This window comes from Eupeodes corollae, chromosome 2 (genome assembly GCF_945859685.1).
Source record: "Eupeodes corollae chromosome 2, idEupCoro1.1, whole genome shotgun sequence".
Classification (NCBI taxonomy): Eukaryota; Metazoa; Arthropoda; class Insecta; order Diptera; family Syrphidae; genus Eupeodes; species Eupeodes corollae.
In genome coordinates, this window is record NC_079148.1 from 82328772 (window position 1) to 82348742 (window position 19971).

The following is a 19971-nucleotide window of genomic DNA, read 5'->3' on the forward strand; positions in this document are numbered from 1 at the left end:
TAGATGAGTCATTTTGGAGCATCCTGAAGGATTTTTGATGTTTTAGACGAAAATCAAATCACACCCAAAACCATCACCTGATCCTTCCCAACCCAAAAAATCGATAAATGGTTCAAAATAGATACTTGACTTGTACTAGAAAAAGATACTCCTAATCAAGATCTATCATTATAGATATAGATGAGTCATTTTGGAGCATCCTGAAGAATTTTTGATGTTCTAGACGAAAATCAAATCACACCCAAAACCATCACCTGATCCTTCCCAACCCCAAAAATCGATCAAGGGTTCAAAATAGATACTTGACTTGTATTAGAAAAAGATACTCCTAATCAAGATCTATCATTATAGATATAGATGAGTCATTTTGGAGCATCCTGAAGGATTTTTGATGTTCTAGACGAAAATCAAATCACACCCAAAACCATCACCTGATCCTTCCCAACCCCCAAAATCGATCAAGGGTTCAAAATAGATACTTGACTTGTACTAGAAAAAGATACTCCTAATCAAGATCTATCATTATAGATATAGATGAGTCATTTTGGAGCACCCTGAAGGATTTTTGATGTTCTAGACGAAAATCAAATCACACCCAAAACCATCACCTGATCCTTCCCAACCCCCAAAATCGATCAAGGGTTCAAAATAAATACTTGACTTGTACTTGAAAAAGATACTCCTAATCAAGATCTATCATTATAGATATAGATGAGTCATTTTGGAGCATCCTGAAGGATTTTTGATGTTCTAGACGAAAATCAAATCACACCCAAAACCATCACCTGATCCTTCCCAACCCCCAAAATCGATCAAGGGTTCAAAATAGATACTTGACTTGTACTAGAAAAAGATACTCCTAATCAAGATCTATTATTATAGATATAGATGAGTCATTTTGGAGCATCCTGAAGGATTTTTGATGTTCTAGACGAAAATCAAATCACACCCAAAACCATCACCTGACCCTTCCCAACCCCCAAAATCGATCAAGGGTTCAAAATAGATACTTGACTTGTACTAGAAAAAGATACTCCTATTCAAGATCAATCATTATAGATATAGATGAGTCATTTTGGAGTATCCTCAAGGATTTTTGATGTTTTAGACGAAAATCAAATCACACCCAAAACCATCACCTGATCCTTCCCAACCCAAAAAATCGATAAATGGTTCAAAATAGATACTTGACTTGTATTAGAAAAAGATACTCCTAATCAAGATCTATCATTATAGATATAGATGAGTCATTTTGGAGCATCCTGAAGGATTTTTGATGTTCTAGACGAAAATCAAATCACACCCAAAACCATCACCTGATCCTTCCCAACCCCAAAAATCGATCAAGGGTTCAAAATAGATACTTGACTTGTACTAGAAAAAGATACTCCTAATCAAGATCTATCATTATAGATATAGATGAGTCATTTTGGAGCATCCTGAAGGATTTTTGATGTTCTAGACGAAAATCAAATCACACCCAAAACCATCACCTGATCCTTCCCAACCCCCAAAATCGATCAAGGGTTCAAAATAGATACTTGACTTGTACTAGAAAAAGATACTCCTAATCAAGATCTATCATTATAGATATAGATGAGTCATTTTGGAGCACCCTGAAGGATTTTTGATGTTCTAGACGAAAATCAAATCACACCCAAAACCATCACCTGATCCTTCCCAACCCCCAAAATCGATCAAGGGTTCAAAATAAATACTTGACTTGTACTAGAAAAAGATACTCCTAATCAAGATCTATCATTATAGATATAGATGAGTCATTTTGGAGCATCCTGAAGGATTTTTGATGTTCTAGACGAAAATCAAATCACACCCAAAACCATCACCTGATCCTTCCCAACCCCCAAAATCGATCAAGGGTTCAAAATAGATAGATCTAGATTATAGATATAGATGAGTCATTTTGGAGCATCCTGAAGGATTTTTGATGTTCTAGACGAAAATCAAATCACACCCAAAACCATCACCTGATCCTTCCCAACCCCCAAAATCGATCAAGGGTTCAAAATAGATACTTGACTTGTACTAGAAAAAGATACTCCTATTCAAGATCAATCATTATAGATATAGATGAGTCATTTTGGAGCATCCTCAAGGATTTTTGATGTTTTAGACGAAAATCAAATCACACCCAAAACCATCACCTGATCCTTCCCAACCTAAAAAATCGATAAATGGTTCAAAATAGATACTTGACTTGTATTAGAAAAAGATACTCCTAATCAAGATCTATCATTATAGATATAGATGAGTCATTTTGGAGCATCCTGAAGGATTTTTGATGTTCTAGACGAAAATCAAATCACACCCAAAACCATCACCTGATCCTTCCCAACCCCAAAAATCGATCAAGGGTTCAAAATAGATACTTGACTTGTACTAGAAAAAGATACTCCTAATCAAGATCTATCATTATAGATATAGATGAGTCATTTTGGAGCATCCTGAAGGATTTTTGATGTTCTAGACGAAAATCAAATCACACCCAAAACCATCACCTGATCCTTCCCAACCCCCAAAATCGATCAAGGGTTCAAAATAGATACTTGACTTGTACTAGAAAAAGATACTCCTAATCAAGATCTATCATTATAGATATAGATGAGTCATTTTGGAGCATCCTGAAGGATTTTTGATGTTCTAGACGAAAATCAAATCACACCCAAAACCATCACCTGATCCTTCCCAACCCCCAAAATCGATCAAGGGTTCAAAATAGATAGATCTAGATTATAGATATAGATGAGTCATTTTGGAGCATCCTGAAGGATTTTTGATGTTCTAGACGAAAATCAAATCACACCCAAAACCATCACCTGATCCTTCCCAACCCCCAAAATCGATCAAGGGTTCAAAATAGATACTTGACTTGTACTAGAAAAAAAAACTCCTAATCAAGATCTATCATTATAGATATAGATGAGTCATTTTGGAGCATCCTGAAGGATTTTTGATGTTCTAGACGAAAATCAAATCACACCCAAAACCATCACCTGCTCCTTCCCAACCCCCAAAATCGATCAAGGGTTCAAAATAGATACTTGACTTGTACTAGAAAAAGATACTCCTAATCAAGATCTATCATTATAGATATAGATGAGTCATTTTGGAGCATCCTGAAGGATTTTTGATGTTCTAGACGAAAATCAAATCACCCCCAAAACCATCACCTGATCCTTCCCAACCCCCAAAATCGATCAAGGGTTCAAAATAGATACTTGACTTGTACTAGAAAAAGATACTCCTTATCAAGATCTATCATTATAGATATAGATGAGTCATTTTGGAGCATCCTGAAGGATTTTTGATGTTCTAGACGAAAATCAAATCACACCCAAAACCATCACCTGATCCTTCCCAACCCCCAAAATCGATCAAGGGTTCAAAATAGATACTTGCCTTGTACTAGAAAAAGATACTCCTAATCAAGATCTATCATTATAGATATAGATGAGTCATTTTGGAGCACCCTGAAGGATTTTTGATGTTCTAGACGAAAATCAAATCACACCCAAAACCATCACCTGATCCTTCCCAACCCCCAAAATCGATCAAGGGTTCAAAATAGATACTTGACTTGTACTAGAAAAAGATACTCCTAATCAAGATCTATCATTATAGATATAGATGAGTCATTTTGAAGCATCCTGAAGGATTTTTGATGTTCTAGACGAAAATCAAATCACACCCAAAACCATCACCTGATCCTTCCCAACCCCCAAAATCGATCAAGGGTTCAAAATAGATACTTGACTTGTACTAGAAAAAGATACTCCTAATCAAGATCTATCATTATAGATATAGATGAGTCATTTTGGAGCATCCTGAAGGATTTTTGATGTTCTAGACGAAAATCAAATCACACCCAAAACCATCACCTGATCCTTCCCAACCCCCAAAATCGATCAAGGGTTCAAAATAGATACTTGACTTGTACTAGAAAAAGATACTCCTAATCAAGATCTATCATTATAGATATACATGAGTCATTTTGGAGCATCCTGAAGGATTTTTGATGTTCTGGACGAAAATCAAATCACACCCAAAACCATCACCTGATCCTTCCCAACCCCCAAAATCGATCAAGGGTTCAAAATAGATAGATCTAGATTATAGATATAGATGAGTCATTTTGGAGCATCCTGAAGGATTTTTGATGTTCTAGACGAAAATCAAATCACACCCAAAACCATCACCTGATCCTTCCCAACCCCCAAAATCGATCAAGGGTTCAAAATAGATACTTGACTTGTACTAGAAAAAAAAACTCCTAATCAAGATCTATCATTATAGATATAGATGAGTCATTTTGGAGCATCCTGAAGGATTTTTGATGTTCTAGACGAAAATCAAATCACACCCAAAACCATCACCTGCTCCTTCCCAACCCCCAAAATCGATCAAGGGTTCAAAATAGATACTTGACTTGTACTAGAAAAAGATACTCCTAATCAAGATCTATCATTATAGATATAGATGAGTCATTTTGGAGCACCCTGAAGGATTTTTGATGTTCTAGACGAAAATCAAATCACACCCAAAACCATCACCTGATCCTTCCCAACCCCCAAAATCGATCAAGGGTTCAAAATAGATACTTGACTTGTACTAGAAAAAAAAACTCCTAATCAAGATCTATCATTATAGATTTAGATGAGTCATTTTGGAGCATCCTAAAGGATTTTTGATGTTCTAGACGAAAATCAAATCACACCCAAAACCATCACCTGATCCTTCCCAACCCCCAAAATCGATCAAGGGTTCAAAATAGATACTTGACTTGTACTAGAAAAAGATACTCCTAATCAAGATCTATCATTATAGATATAGATGAGTCATTTTGGAGCATCCTGAAGGATTTTTGATGTTCTAGACGAAAATCAAATCACACCCAAAACCATCACCTGATCCTTCCCAACCCCCAAAATCGATCAAGGGTTCAAAATAGATACTTGACTTGTACTAGAAAAAGATACTCCTTATCAAGATCTATCATTATAGATATAGATGAGTCATTTTGGAGCATCCTGAAGGATTTTTGATGTTCTAGACGAAAATCAAATCACACCCAAAACCATCACCTGATCCTTCCCAACCCCCAAAATCGATCAAGGGTTCAAAATAGATACTTGACTTGTACTAGAAAAAGATACTCCTAATCAAGATCTATCATTATAGATATAGATGAGTCATTTTGGAGCACCCTGAAGGATTTTTGATGTTCTAGACGAAAATCAAATCACACCCAAAACCATCACCTGATCCTTCCCAACCCCCAAAATCGATCAAGGGTTCAAAATAGATACTTGACTTGTACTAGAAAAAGATACTCCTAATCAAGATCTATCATTATAGATATAGATGAGTCATTTTGGAGCATCCTGAAGGATTTTTGATGTTCTAGACGAAAATCAAATCACACCCAAAACCATCACCTGATCCTTCCCAACCCCCAAAATCGATCAAGGGTTCAAAATAGATACTTGACTTGTACTAGAAAAAGATACTCCTAATCAAGATCTATCATTATAGATATAGATGAGTCATTTTGGAGCACCCTGAAGGATTTTTGATGTTCTAGACGAAAATCAAATCACACCCAAAACCATCACCTGATCCTTCCCAACCCCCAAAATCGATCAAGGGTTCAAAATAGATACTTGACTTGTACTAGAAAAAGATACTCCTAATCAAGATCTATCATTATAGATATAGATGAGTCATTTTGGAGCATCCTGAAGGATTTTTGATGTTCTAGACGAAAATCAAATCACACCCAAAACCATCACCTGATCCTTCCCAACCCCCAAAATCGATCAAGGGTTCAAAATAGATAGATCTAGATTATAGATATAGATGAGTCATTTTGGAGCATCCTGAAGGATTTTTGATGTTCTAGACGAAAATCAAATCACACCCCAAACCATCACCTGCTCCTCCCAACCCCCAAAATCGATCAAGGGTTCAAAATAGATACTTGACTTGTACTAGAAAAAGATACTCCTAATCAAGATCTATCATTATAGATATAGATGAGTCATTTTGGAGCATCCTGAAGGATTTTTGATGTTCTAGACGAAAATCAAATCACACCCAAAATCATCACCTGATCCTTCCCAACCCCCAAAATCGATCAAGGGTTCAAAATAGATACTTGACTTGTACTAGAAAAAAAAACTCCTAATCAAGATCTATCATTATAGATATAGATGAGTCATTTTGGAGCATCCTGAAGGATTTTTGATGTTCTAGACGAAAATCAAATCACACCCAAAACCATCACCTGCTCCTTCCCAACCCCCAAAATCGATCAAGGGTTCAAAATAGATACTTGACTTGTACTAGAAAAAGATACTCCTAATCAAGATCTATCATTATAGATATAGATGAGTCATTTTGGAGCATCCTGAAGGATTTTTGATGTTCTAGACGAAAATCAAATCACACCCAAAACTATCACCTGATCCTTCCCAACCCCCAAAATCGATCAAGGGTTCAAAATTGATACTTGACTTGTACTAGAAAAAGATACTCCTTATCAAGATCTATCATTATAGATATAGATGAGTCATTTTGGAGCATCCTGAAGGATTTTTGATGTTCTAGACGAAAATCAAATCACACCCAAAACCATCACCTGATCCTTCCCAACCCCCAAAATCGATCAAGGGTTCAAAATAGATACTTGACTTGTACAAGAAAAAGATACTCCTAATCAAGATCTATCATTATAGATATAGATGAGTCATTTTGGAGCATCCTGAAGGATTTTTGATGTTCTAGACGAAAATCAAATCACACCCAAAACCATCACCTGATCCTTCCCAACCCCCAAAATCGATCAAGGGTTCAAAATAGATACTTGACTTGTACTAGAAAAAGATACTCCTAATCAAGATCTATCATTATAGATATAGATGAGTCATTTTGGAGCATCCTGAAGGATTTTTGATGTTCTAGACGAAAATCAAATCACACCCAAAACCATCACCTGATCCTTCCCAACCCCCAAAATCGATCAAGGGTTCAAAATAGATACTTGACTTGTACTAGAAAAAGATACTCCTAATCAAGATCTATCATTATAGATATAGATGAGTCATTTTGGAGCATCCTGAAGGATTTTTGATGTTCTAGACGAAAATCAAATCACACCCAAAACCATCACCTGATCCTTCTCAACCCCCAAAATCGATCAAGGGTTCAAAATAGATACTTGACTTGTACTAGAAAAAGATACTCCTAATCAAGATCTATCATTATAGATATAGATGAGTCATTTTGGAGCATCCTGAAGGATTTTTGATGTTCTAGACGAAAATCAAATCACACCCAAAACCATCACCTGATCCTTCCCAACCCCCAAAATCGATCAAGGGTTCAAAATAGATACTTGACTTGTACTAGAAAAAGATACTCCTAATCAAGATCTATCATTATAGATATAGATGAGTCATTTTGGAGCATCCTGAAGGATTTTTGATGTTCTAGACGAAAATCAAATCACACCCAAAACCATCACCTGATCCTTCCCAACCCCCAAAATCAATCAAGGGTTCAAAATAGATACTTGACTTGTACTAGAAAAAGATACTCCTAATCAAGATCTATCATTATAGATATGGATGAGTCATTTTGGAGCATCCTGAAGAATTTTTGATGTTCTAGACGAAAATCAAATCACACCCAAAACCATCACCTAATCCTTCCCAACGACTGAAGTAAGCTCTCTTCGGTTTGAGCAAAGGTGTTACTGGTATTCTCATTCCTTAGGGCCATGTTGATTCAAACCAGTATACCTGTACAAAAACAATTATTTGAAATAGATATCTCTTCTGGTTCTTGGCTTTTCGAACGTACGTACGCACGCACATGGGGCCTTGAAACGTCGAGAAATATCACAATTCCAATCGTTTACAACTTCCATGATTTTTTTAACTTTCGGAATGCGGACTAGCTCAGGGCACTAGGAGTGGGGTTCAAAATGCGCAACTTGTGTGTTTATTTATTTTTTAATTTGAAAATATTTTGTTTGTGTTACATTTTAAACACTGATTGACTCTGGACAATAGGTGCGAGTTAAAGATAGGCAATTAATGGCGGTAATATCGTGGTTTCCAATTATGATTAAACTTGTTTTATTTTGCAGTTTGAAAAAAAATAGCTGTTTACGACTTTTTTGTTACGTTTGAAAGGAGGATTAATTCTGGACTCTAGCTTCGAAGTCCAGAATGGACAACTGGGGTGTCAGTAGATATATAACCTACAGCAAATTTTTGCGTTAAGACATAATAGCTAACCAACAGAAACATTTTTTGTTTTAATTTTTGAAATTTGAAAATATTTGATTTCATTATTTTTTTTATGTAACTTTTGGAATCCTGGTTGCCAAAGAGTTCCAGAAAATGCAAACAGACTTTACTCACAATATAAACTAATATTTAAAGAAATAGTTTTCAAACTTTTGGTATTAGTGGTGCAAGATAATACCATAGGTAGGTAGAAATGGCGATCTCAAGGCAACCTAGCCTGAGATCCAATTAGCGCTGTCGTGCGCCGTTTTGATACCAAAAAATCGTTTGACCTTTGATTGAAAGGGATAAATTGATAGAGAAGCTTCATAGGATTATGTTAGAGCCATTTTGTCGCATTGAGAAAAAAGATTAGGTCTCTAATCTTTGTCTCAGATAGTCCATCGAGTTCTTGAAAGAATACTTTTCCAAAGCATTTCATTCTGGTGTTTGCCAAAGCAGGACATTTGCAGAGGAAATGGCTCATGGTTTCACTTTCTCTTTGGTCACTACAACTACGGCAAAAGGTGTTGTAAGAGATACCCAACTTCTCTGCATGAACTCCTATAGGCCAATGCCCGGTACAAACCGCAACAATCCTGGCTATGTCTTGCCTTGGCCTGCATAGAAGATCGTTTGTACGGGTTTTCTTATAGGTGGGCCATATCTTTTTAGATATAATGCAGTTGGGTAAATTGCTCCACCTTCGGTTTGATTCAGTTTGGTAGATAGAAAAGATTTTACTCATCATAGCAACAAGAGGAATGTTAACCATTTCAGCAAGTGAGCTATGAAAGGCCGATCCTTGGCTGGCTAGCTCGTCAGCCCGTTCATTTCTCACGATACCACCGGAACCCATCATCGTGACATTGCTGGACCAATTCAGATGAGGATATGGCCGAGTTAATGGCTTTGACAGCTGCCTGACTGTCTGTAAAGATAGCCACATTTCGGTTTTGGTTTGGGTTTTGTTTAAGTATCTTACATGCCTCCCTTATTGCCAGCAGTTCAACCTGGAAAACGCTAGCAAAGTCAGGAGGCCTAAAGGATTTGGCTACATTTAGGGACTCAGAAAAGATCCCTGAACCAACTACGCACTCCATCTTTGAGCCGTCAGTAAAGATGGTTGTGTCGAAACCTATCGACACGATATCATCCTCCCAATCTGCTCTCAATGGGAAAGTAACCTTAAAACCCTTACTAAGGTTTAAAGTAGGAGAGCAGTAGTCAGTGTCTACCGAGATAATATCTGAAGGAATTAATTTCGTATTGTTGCTGTGACCGTAAGGTTTTGACAACCAGCTATTTAATTCCTTCAGCCTTATAGCGCTGCAGGAAACGATAATACCATAGACTAACTAATAATAAAGACAGGACACTTCATAGAAACAAAAAAATAATATTGAAGAGCGATAAATTGTTTGTTGTTATGATCAAAAGTTGCAAGTTGCAATGAATGATCGAACCTCACAAAGGTCAAAATAAAAAGAACACAGCGCAGACGCAGATACAGACATATCCACAGAGTGATGTAGGCATCAACTTCACAACAACAAAAAACACACGCAGAGTTTTTTTTCAGTGGCTAACATCTTTAACGCAGCTAGAATTTGATGATGCGCAAGTACATATTAGATTGTTCCAAAATATTATCACATTATTAAAAAAAAAAGTAATTAAATTAGATAAATTGATTAAGTTATTTAAATGGCTAAAAACTTAGAGCTAAGAATTAAGTAAGCCATCTGATGTGTGTGAAAAAAAAAATCAAAAATTGTTGGAGCGGTTTTCTTAAAAATTAATTTTGTATGCATAAAATATTTTTTTCACATATTCAAAAATAAAATTTGGTATGCCAACTTTTAGTATTTAATAAAATACAATTTTACATACAATTGTAGCGACCCTGATTCAAATAACAATTAATACAATAAAACTTAGGTGTGGAATTCCACACACACCTGAATACAATAACACCCTGTCAATTGTTCGAACAATTCATTCGAAAGTCGAGCGGCTTTCGCAGAACTTCTTTTCTTTCGTTAAGTGAAAAAAGGGAAGTAGCCATCGATTTTTTCGATTTTGGCTAGGGCGGTGAGCAGACGTGTTACAGTGCGATTACAAGAAATTTTATTTTATCCCGCAAAGAACAATATAATTTGCGGGGAAAAGCTCTCGCTGAACCGAAGAGCAATTGGTTCAGAGAAGTCTGTATTCTCTACAGTACCTACCTCTTAAGCATTTGTTTCGGACTCCTCAATTGCATACACTCGAATGATCGGTGGCCAACGCAGCCACTTACCCACTTCAATCACCGCCGAAACATCAACTTGAATTACCTGTCAGTGCCAGCATCAGTAAATCCCAGCACATAGTCGCAATCAGATTTGGAGTCTAATTAGATCATGTCCAGATCCAATCAATTGAAAGAGAAACCCCAAAAACAATAAAATGTTCATCACCAGCTGTAACTACCCTCAACCTGAACAGACTGTACTTCTTTTTCATACGAAAGTTCTGTAAACTCCCTCCGTGATCGGTTATCTTAGGACTCTCTGAATGAAAGTATAAGTAGGGTTAGGTGGTCAGGGTGAAGAAGGGAAAAGGGAAAACAAACACAAAAAAAGCTAAGTATACAAACTTCAATCCCAAAGCAATTTGTTCTTTTGTTTAAGATTTTATTTTTCTTAATTAAAGTGTTTAGTAGTGAAAGAAAGTAAGAGCTGTCATCCCACGTATGTTGTGCACAACATCGTCGGAGAACGAGCCAACATATAATAATTGCAAGTAATAAAAGAAACACCCGGTAAGTCATTATTATTAATATAAAACGAAATTCAGTATCTTAAACTTAAGATAACAAGTTGATTTGGGGTGGAGAAATGAATCGCCTTTCAATTGAGATTTCATTTAGAGTTCCTATAAGTTTTTCATATGAACAAATTAAGAGAGTGTAATTAAAACGTTAAACTCGCGAGAAATAAATAAAAAGAGAAGAAAAAAAGTAATAGGTTAGAACTTAGAAATCAAAGAAAATTGAAGAGAGTCGTGCAAGTGCAACAACATTTAATCCGATTTTTTTTTATTTAAGCGCGGAAAAAAAGGTTGTGAATTTAAAACCACAGGTGTATTAGAATGTAGACCAAAAGGCAAACAATTCGTGTAGAAAGAAAATACAATACAAAATTTAAAAACAGACATTACAATTAAAAGTTTAAAACTTAAAGCTAATATCACATATCAAGAGAAAATAAGAAAAGAATAAAAAGAAAAAAATTATATGTAAACATAATTTATATAAAAATGAATATACACATAGTAGAGAAAACTAAAGTTTAAAACCTAACAATAAAAACTATTATTTTGCTATCACAGAAGATCACAGAGAGAGTTAAGAGATTGAAATGAATGTATATATAAGCCTAATTTATAAAACAAATAGTTATAAAATAAAACCTAAAGTGAATTTTAAAATGTCGGTGTTTGACTATAATAATTTGCTTTGAAGATTATAACGTAAATATGCCGAATTAGGTTCTTCTGTTCGAGCGTAAGGGGGGAAAACAATGAAGAGGTACGTACTGTGGATAATGTGTAAATCGTAAAGATTTGCACCTCTTTAAATTAGGGGCTAGTGTCATAGAATTCGCGAGACGTTAGCCATGGATGGTCGTGTTATACCTATGTAACATAACTGAGGGGGGGTTCACGATTGAAACACACGTCACCAAAGTTTCCAACTGAGCGTTTCAGACTATGAAATAGATAGTGTGTGTGGTATAAACAGGTTCGAAGGCAATGCAAGTATGTATGAGGTTATTAAAGGAAAACAGTCAAGGCATGTAATTTGTAACGAGTCCGGTAGCAGTGCAGGATCCCACGACTCCGTCGAGCTAGTGTCGCGCTTAGACCAGCATGCCTGCCGCACTTCTCTACCAGGACAACCCGACCTACGTCCTTTTGGAACCTTTAGAGGATTCCTGTGCCTACTTTGGGATTTGGGGAATATAATATTCGCGTATCGTAGCATAGGGTCTAACTAACGTTACACAATACAAAAAAATATTCATTGGCCCCTTTCCAAGAAATTGAATTTTCACAAAAAAATTCAATATTTTTTAAAAATCCAAAACTAATTTTTTTTTAACATTTTTATATGCAAAATTGTTTGAATGATATTAGGGGAACCCACATAAGAATTTTGGTTGAAAGCAGTTAAGCCGTTGACGAGTTGAAAACCAAAAAATTAGTTCAGTCACAGGTACCGTTAGTAACTCTTATTGATATTTTTTTTTATAAAAGTATTAACAAGAACTTAAAAATACTTTTTTGTATAAAAATTCTTCGAGAAAAATAAGTTTTTTATTTTAACGGTATTTACCGTTGTTTTTGAATTAAGAAACATGATTTTTTCAAATTTTCTACAAAATAATAAAAAAGTATCTTACACCTTGTTTTGAAAATATTGGCCAAGTCGTTTTCAAAGTATTAACGTTTCAAAAAAAAATATCAAAAAACAGGGTTGTACTGTAGAGTGTATGTAGGTATCCAAAGTTTTTAGTTTATGGAAAAAAAAACATAATTAAAAAGTAGCATTTCTTTATTGAATTAATTGGAATTTTTTCACAAAATCCTTGGACCCTTTTTTGAGGAAAACGTCATTTTCGTTTTTAGGAAAAAAATTGTATGGCAGGTACCGTTATTTTTGGTCCTAAAAAATAAAAAACACCTGGGCATAGTAGTCAAACAACACTATATACCAAGTCTGAAGAAAATCACTGCCACCACCACTACTAGCAGCCCAACATCAATATCTATAGTGCAAAACTCAGATATACATTCCAAAAATTCATGCAGATATTCTAGTGATTCAACAGATTTTAAAAACACAAATTGATGCTCTTACTGCAAAAAATATAGAATATGAGCAAAAAATCATTTCACTTGAGAGAAAGATCAACTACCTAGAACAACAGCTACTAGCCAACAGCATTGATGTATTTAAAGTTCCTAACACCATTCCAACAATGAAAAACACCGATCTCGCACTTGAAATTCTTTGTGATGGCTTGAAGGTAATTGTCACAGAGAGAGACTTAGACCAATGCTATGTAAAAAAAATTGAGCTGGCCAAACAACCAGCTGATGGCAATGCAACGAAAAATGTTTTGCATATACAATTTGCATCACGCATCGTAAAAGAAGATGTAATGAGAGCGAGTTACAAAAAAAAAGTGCAGCTTAAAACATCAATGATCACCGCTGGACCAGAAGAGAAGATGTTTATCAACGAAAGCCTGACATATGGCTCGCGCCAATTATTGAAGCCAGCAGCAGCAATCAAAGATTTGAAGAAATACAAATTCTTATGGGTAAGAAATGCTTTTGTTTACATGAGGAAAAAAGAGGGTGATAATTTTATAAAAATAACTTGTACTTCTCACTTAAATAAACTATAAGTGCAATTAACATTGTAAACAGCCAAGTAAACAATCCTTTATGCCCTAATGAAGATGAATTTAATAATGTAAATGAATATCTTTTCGATTATGATAATGATATATGAATGAAATTATTTTAGGAGAATCTTTTTGTGTTTATCAGAATATTCGTAGCCTTAGGAAAAATTTTTATGATTTTTTAGTGCACATTGAATCATTGGTGAAATTGCCACTAGTTATAATTGTATGTGAAGTTTGGATGTATGAGAATGAGTAATTGTAATATAAATGGTTACACCTTGTATGGCAATTGTAATGTATCATATTCTGCCGGCGGTTTAGTAGTTTTTACGAAAACTGATCTTCTGTGTGATTGCAACAAAATTGAATCTACGAGTGCAGATATTTTAAGTAGGTATACATTTATTCTTAAATAATAATTGGTTTACTTTAATTTGCATTTACCGATTGCAATTTATAACTATAAATATTTTCCTCGATGAACTTAAAAACATACTTAAAGTAAAAAAAATAAAAACCTTATAGTACCAGAAGATATTAATATTGATCTTCTGGATAAATGTGATAAATATGCAGAATTATTTACTCTTAATGGCGTCATTTGGTCTGAAAAGTGTTATAAATGAACCTACCCGTATCATAGATACTAGTGCTTCTTGTATTGACCATATGTAAGTTATCGAAGTTGTAATAACTCGATTTAAAAAAAACACAATTGATTCGGTTGACTAACAAAGAGTGAGTTTATTTATTTTAGAATGCAAAATTAACAAACAGATGAATTAATAAAATGTTGAATAATCTAAATGTTTGAATTTCTAGGAAATTGGAAAGTTAAAATAAAATATGATTTTCATAAATGCTGATTTGGCAAAGGTGGGTGTTTGTTTTGTTAGTAGCGGAAATTGGATGGGAATGTGAATGGGAATTAGAATGGGAATGTGTCGTGTTAACTTGTATGTGCGTTTACATAAAAATAATAAATCTGCTTTTAAATGTTATGTATCCGATTACAAAATAACGGACCACCATTTTTGTGCTTTATATATGTACACACATAGCTCGGATAATCTAATCCGTATAACAAGAAAAAAAAAGTTCGGATGGGCTTTTGTAGACTTCGGGAAAAGTTAAGGTATGAATTTTGGGAAGAAATTTACTTTGAATGTGATCCTTATAAAGCTTTTTATTTATTTATCTCAATTTTAGATAAACACATAAAAGGTCCTTCACACAAAAAAATGTTGACAGTCTGGATGACACCTCATTTATTAAAATTAATAGATAAGAAGAAAAAAACTTATAAAAAAAATGTAGTAAAATGTAGTAAGCATCCACAACATATAGTCAGTTAACAACAGTTGCAATTGTAATATTTTATCAAACTTAAAAGAAGATAGAATGCAAGGAAATAACTTCTGTTTCCAAGCTTTCACGCCCACAGAGGTTTTTAAAATGATAAGTCGCCTGAAAAATACAAATTCTTGCACGAGAGATGGCATTTCTGGAAAATTTTTAAAAAGAATTGCATGGGAAATTGTTGATATTTTGAGTTTTATTTTTAATATTAGCGTTGAGAGTGGTATATTTCCGAAGTTGTTAAAATGTTCTGAAGTAATTCCACTATTTAAAAAAGGTAATATTAGTGACTACAGACCAATCTCATTACTTCCTACATTTTCAAAGCTTTTTGAAAAATTAATAAAAGTGCGAATGCTTTCATTTTTCAGTTTGGATTTAGATCCGGTAAATCCACTGAAGATGCTATTCTAAAAGTATGCTGTAACTTATAAAATGCTGTTGAACAAAATCAATCAAATATGGCACTTTTTATTGATATGACCAAAGCGTTCGACATGGTTGACCATGATTTGCTATTAGTCAAATTTTATAATGCGGGGTTCCACTTATGAGAGTTTTTAAACAGAGTTTTTAGTACATCGGTTGTTATAAAGAATGGAGTTCCATAGGGATCTGTTCTTGGGTCATTATTATTTCTTATTTATATGAACTCCCTATATCAACAAAGGTTTAACGGTAATCAAATGGATCCCTGAAATTACTCCATAGGAAATCACGCCAAAAAAATAAAATGGAAAAAACGCCAAAAATTCTCCATACAATTTTTTGGCTTTTTTTCCTAGGAAAAAGAACCTAAAGAGTTTGGTGTTAATTCCGGATTTGTTGGCTATTTTTTCCGAAAATTTCTTGGCGTTTTTTCCTTTTAGAATAATGAAAAAGGCCAAACAATTTTTGTTTGGAAAAAGGCCAAAAATTTGCTTTTGGACTTTTTTCCAAACAAACAAGGAAAAAACGACCAAAAATAAACTTTTTAGTTTTTTTACAAATCTTAAAGCAAAAAACGCCACAAAACAAACTTTTTGACTTTTTTTCCTAATCGAATAGGGAAAAAAAGCCAGAAAATTAACCGTTCGTTCTTCCAAATCAAAAACAAAAAAGTACATGTTTGTCGAATGTATTCATATGGTATACAAAATTATATAACGCCAAATAACAGTATTTTACATGTTTTTCACGAATTTTGAAGAGCATATTTTGTTAAATTTTTTAACGTGATCAGTAGTGATTGATAGTTTGTTGTTTCCCTACCGTTAGTAGAAGACCATTTTGATAAAGCGATGGACAAAATGGAAAGTTTTGATTATGAAATTATAAGTGGTAAACAAAAAAATAGCAAACTTTTGTACGTAACAGAGCAAAAACAAATACACAAAAAAATGTGTGTATAAAAAAGATGTTCTTTACATTTGTTATATTAACAATTGTGGTGCTAAAATGAAAGTAAAAAGTGATATATTGTGTGTAAAAGCAAAGAACTTCGTTGACCAATGTCCGTGTTGTCGGGAAAATGTGGCAGATGTCCTTCAGGTTTACATTTAATACCTATACGCGCCACGCCGGTTGCACCGCGCCGCTCCATGTTACGTCGTACGTTCAGATTCTTTTATAGACTTTTTGGGCTTTAATTCCAAATTAATTTTGGAAATTAAGCCAGAAAAAGCTCTGCTCATTCTTTAAAGGCTTAATTTCCAATACTAATTTGGAAATAACACCAAAAAGTTCTTATTTTTTTGGCGTTTTTTCCATTTTAGTATTTTGGCTCTTTTTCCAAAAGTTTGGCGTAATTTCCACACTTTTTGGCGTATTTTCCCTTTTTTTTGGGCGCTTTTTCCTATTTTTTTACGCCGAAATTGTTTGGGCTTTTTTTCCAAGAAAGTTTTTGGCGTTATTTCCTATGGCGTAATTTCAGGGAGCCAATCAAATAGCTTTTGCTGATGATATCGCGTTCACTTATGCGGAAGAAACACCTTTCGAATGTATAGTTAGAATGATTGAGGACCTTCAAATGCTCAGAATCTGGTTTGCAGCTCACAAACTAATAATGAGTGAAAAAACTAAAATGATGCCTATCATTCATACGATTGTAAAAAAATTAGTTTACCGCTACATACTTGTGGAAGAGATAGTTTCAATGGTTCTAATCGAGAACCTGTTTTAAAATTAATTCTGTTGATTCATTTAAATATTTAGGGGTACACATCAACAAAAAACTGAACTGGAAGTGTCATATTGAAACAGTAAGAACCTACTTGACTTTAGTAACTTGAAAGATGTATCTTTTAAAACCTAACTGTTCACGTAGTGTTTTGTCAATGATTTATTACGGACTTGTTTACTCAAAACTGCAATACGGTATAGTTAATTGGGGAGGCGTTTACATGAACACTTTTGAGGCCCTCTTGGTTGCTCAAAAACATATCGTACGAATCATATGCAGTTGAAATCGATTCACACTCTGGCTTCTTTTTTTTGATCTGCGCATCCTGCTTCTTAGACATCTTTATGTTTTCAAAGTTTTGAGAGAATTCTTTATACAAAGCGGCAATTCGTTCGTATTTAACTTACGAGTAAATAATTTAGCACTTTCAATGTTCCATTTGCACTTAGATCACTTTTTACAAACTTCTATCTAACTACCTCCGCCAAACTGTTCAATAAGCGTCCTTAACTTAAAAGTAATTTTAACTTATTTCTTAAAAACGTCAGATCATGGCTTTTTACTATTGACCTTAATGCTGTTGAGTTACTGTTTAGAGTTACTTCCTAGAACCTAATAAGATACATATACATATAAATACACACACAACAAAGATTCTTCTCAGTTCCTACAAAATACTAAATTATAATAATATAGGTAATAATTTATTTTTCATTACTGAATAAAACTTAAAACAAAAAAAATGAAAAGCTGATAGTACCCCATGTCAGTTATTTTCAGTTAAAAATTATATGTTAGATCAATCAACACTAACTTTATAGTTATAGATTGATCTTAGTGTATTCTGTTTCCATCATTTAATTTATAATTTTATATTTGTTAATTAGATATAAGTGAAATGAATGCAAAATAAATTGAATTGAATTGAATTTTATTTTTTTGCACGAATCCTAAACTTACCCTATACTACGTACATACAGTTGTGTTCATAAAAATAGCAGTGCTGGTCACTTTTTATTTGATTGTCAATTATTTAAATAACGGAAATTCTTACAAAAAAAACTTAACCTGTTACTTGCATCTAACGGCCGTTAGACATAGAGGGTATATGCAACCAAGTATATGAGGAGGTTATGTTACCCTATGCTGAAGAGGAAATGCCGTTGGTTTAGGTATACCAACGAGACTATGACCCAAAGCATACGGTAAAAAATGCAAAATCATGGTTTGCGGGAAGAAGTTATCCGTTATGAAGTGGCCCACTCAATTTCCGACCTTAACCCCATCGAAAATTTGTGGGGGGATGTTAAGAACGTCGTTCATAAATCAAAACCCAAGAATTCGAAAGAATTGTGGGAAGCAGTGCTTGGTTCGTGAAACGCAATACCAATCGAGAGTTGTCAGGTTTTAGTGGACTCGATGCCACGTAGATGCGAAGCATTCATAAAAAGCAATGGTTATGCAACAAAGTACTAATTGTAAGCTAACTTTATTTGTATACTTTCATATAACTTATTACAGTTTTCCTTACTTCATACAAAATATATCCAGTACTTTGTCATGCAAAAATCCTCGTTTCAAACCCTCCCAGTGGGTGCCGGGCGTTAATGATCACCACAGTTGTCTTGCGCGTTGTCAAGTTGGAGATCAGCTAAGGTCAGGTGAAGTTTCCTACTCCTTAACAGTAGCAAGCTTAAGCAATGCAATTTGACCATAGATACGGGGTCCCTAATTTCAGTGGTGGTGTAAGCGTCTTTCATAATCCGTGCCGAAGAATGAAAGGCTCTGGGGCAAACCAGTCGCTAACGAGCTCATTCGGATGCCTTTGCAGGGTCCGTCTTATCTTCTGCCTTACCCCGGTATATCGGCTCAGCCGGGGCTGTCTTCTTTTTTCCGACCTACTCGTGGGACCAAAATACAATTAACTTCAACAAAATGGACGAAATAGACAGAACGAACGTAGAACCCTCCACAGACTTGGAGGATGAACTCTTGGCCTCCAGCCAGGAGACTTTGAAGGGGAGGTCATTTAGCGCTGGTAGTTCCAGCACTTGTGAGCAACCCAAAACCACAGAAAGTATAGGCAGTGCTATTCAAAGCACTCCTATACTTTCTAAACAGTATACAAAACCGAAACCCTCGAGTAGCAGTGCAACTCGAGGAACCAAAAAACAATCAGAAGGCGCTCTTCTCAGGAACCGCTTCAAAACGGCCTCTCATATTCTTGCCAAGATTGCCAAAAATGAAGAGACCGGAGTGATGCATGAGAGGGACGCCCAAGATAAAATAAAGTACCATAAGGTTGTTGATGAATACAACAATATTCTGGCCAGCCGAGAAAGTTCCGTTAAGCAAAACAGATCTCAGGTAGAGATCTGCACGTCTCAGAAAAAGAGCAAGCTTGACGACCGGACAAAGCCAGTGAAAGCACCATCTTCTGGAGCAGCGCAACTTCGTACTCTTAGTGAGGTTGTCAGGGATGACCTCCACGTAGCAGTTGTGGATGAGCACTCCACAAACAGCAAAGGTCTGTTGAACGTGTGGAACTCTATCGAGGGCAAGCTCTATGAGATGGTGTTTTCATACACTATAACAAACAGTGAGGGCCCCTACCCTAGTTTTGACTCTGGCGAGATGCTCAGGGGGCATAAGGTAATTAAGTGTGCGGACAGGTTTT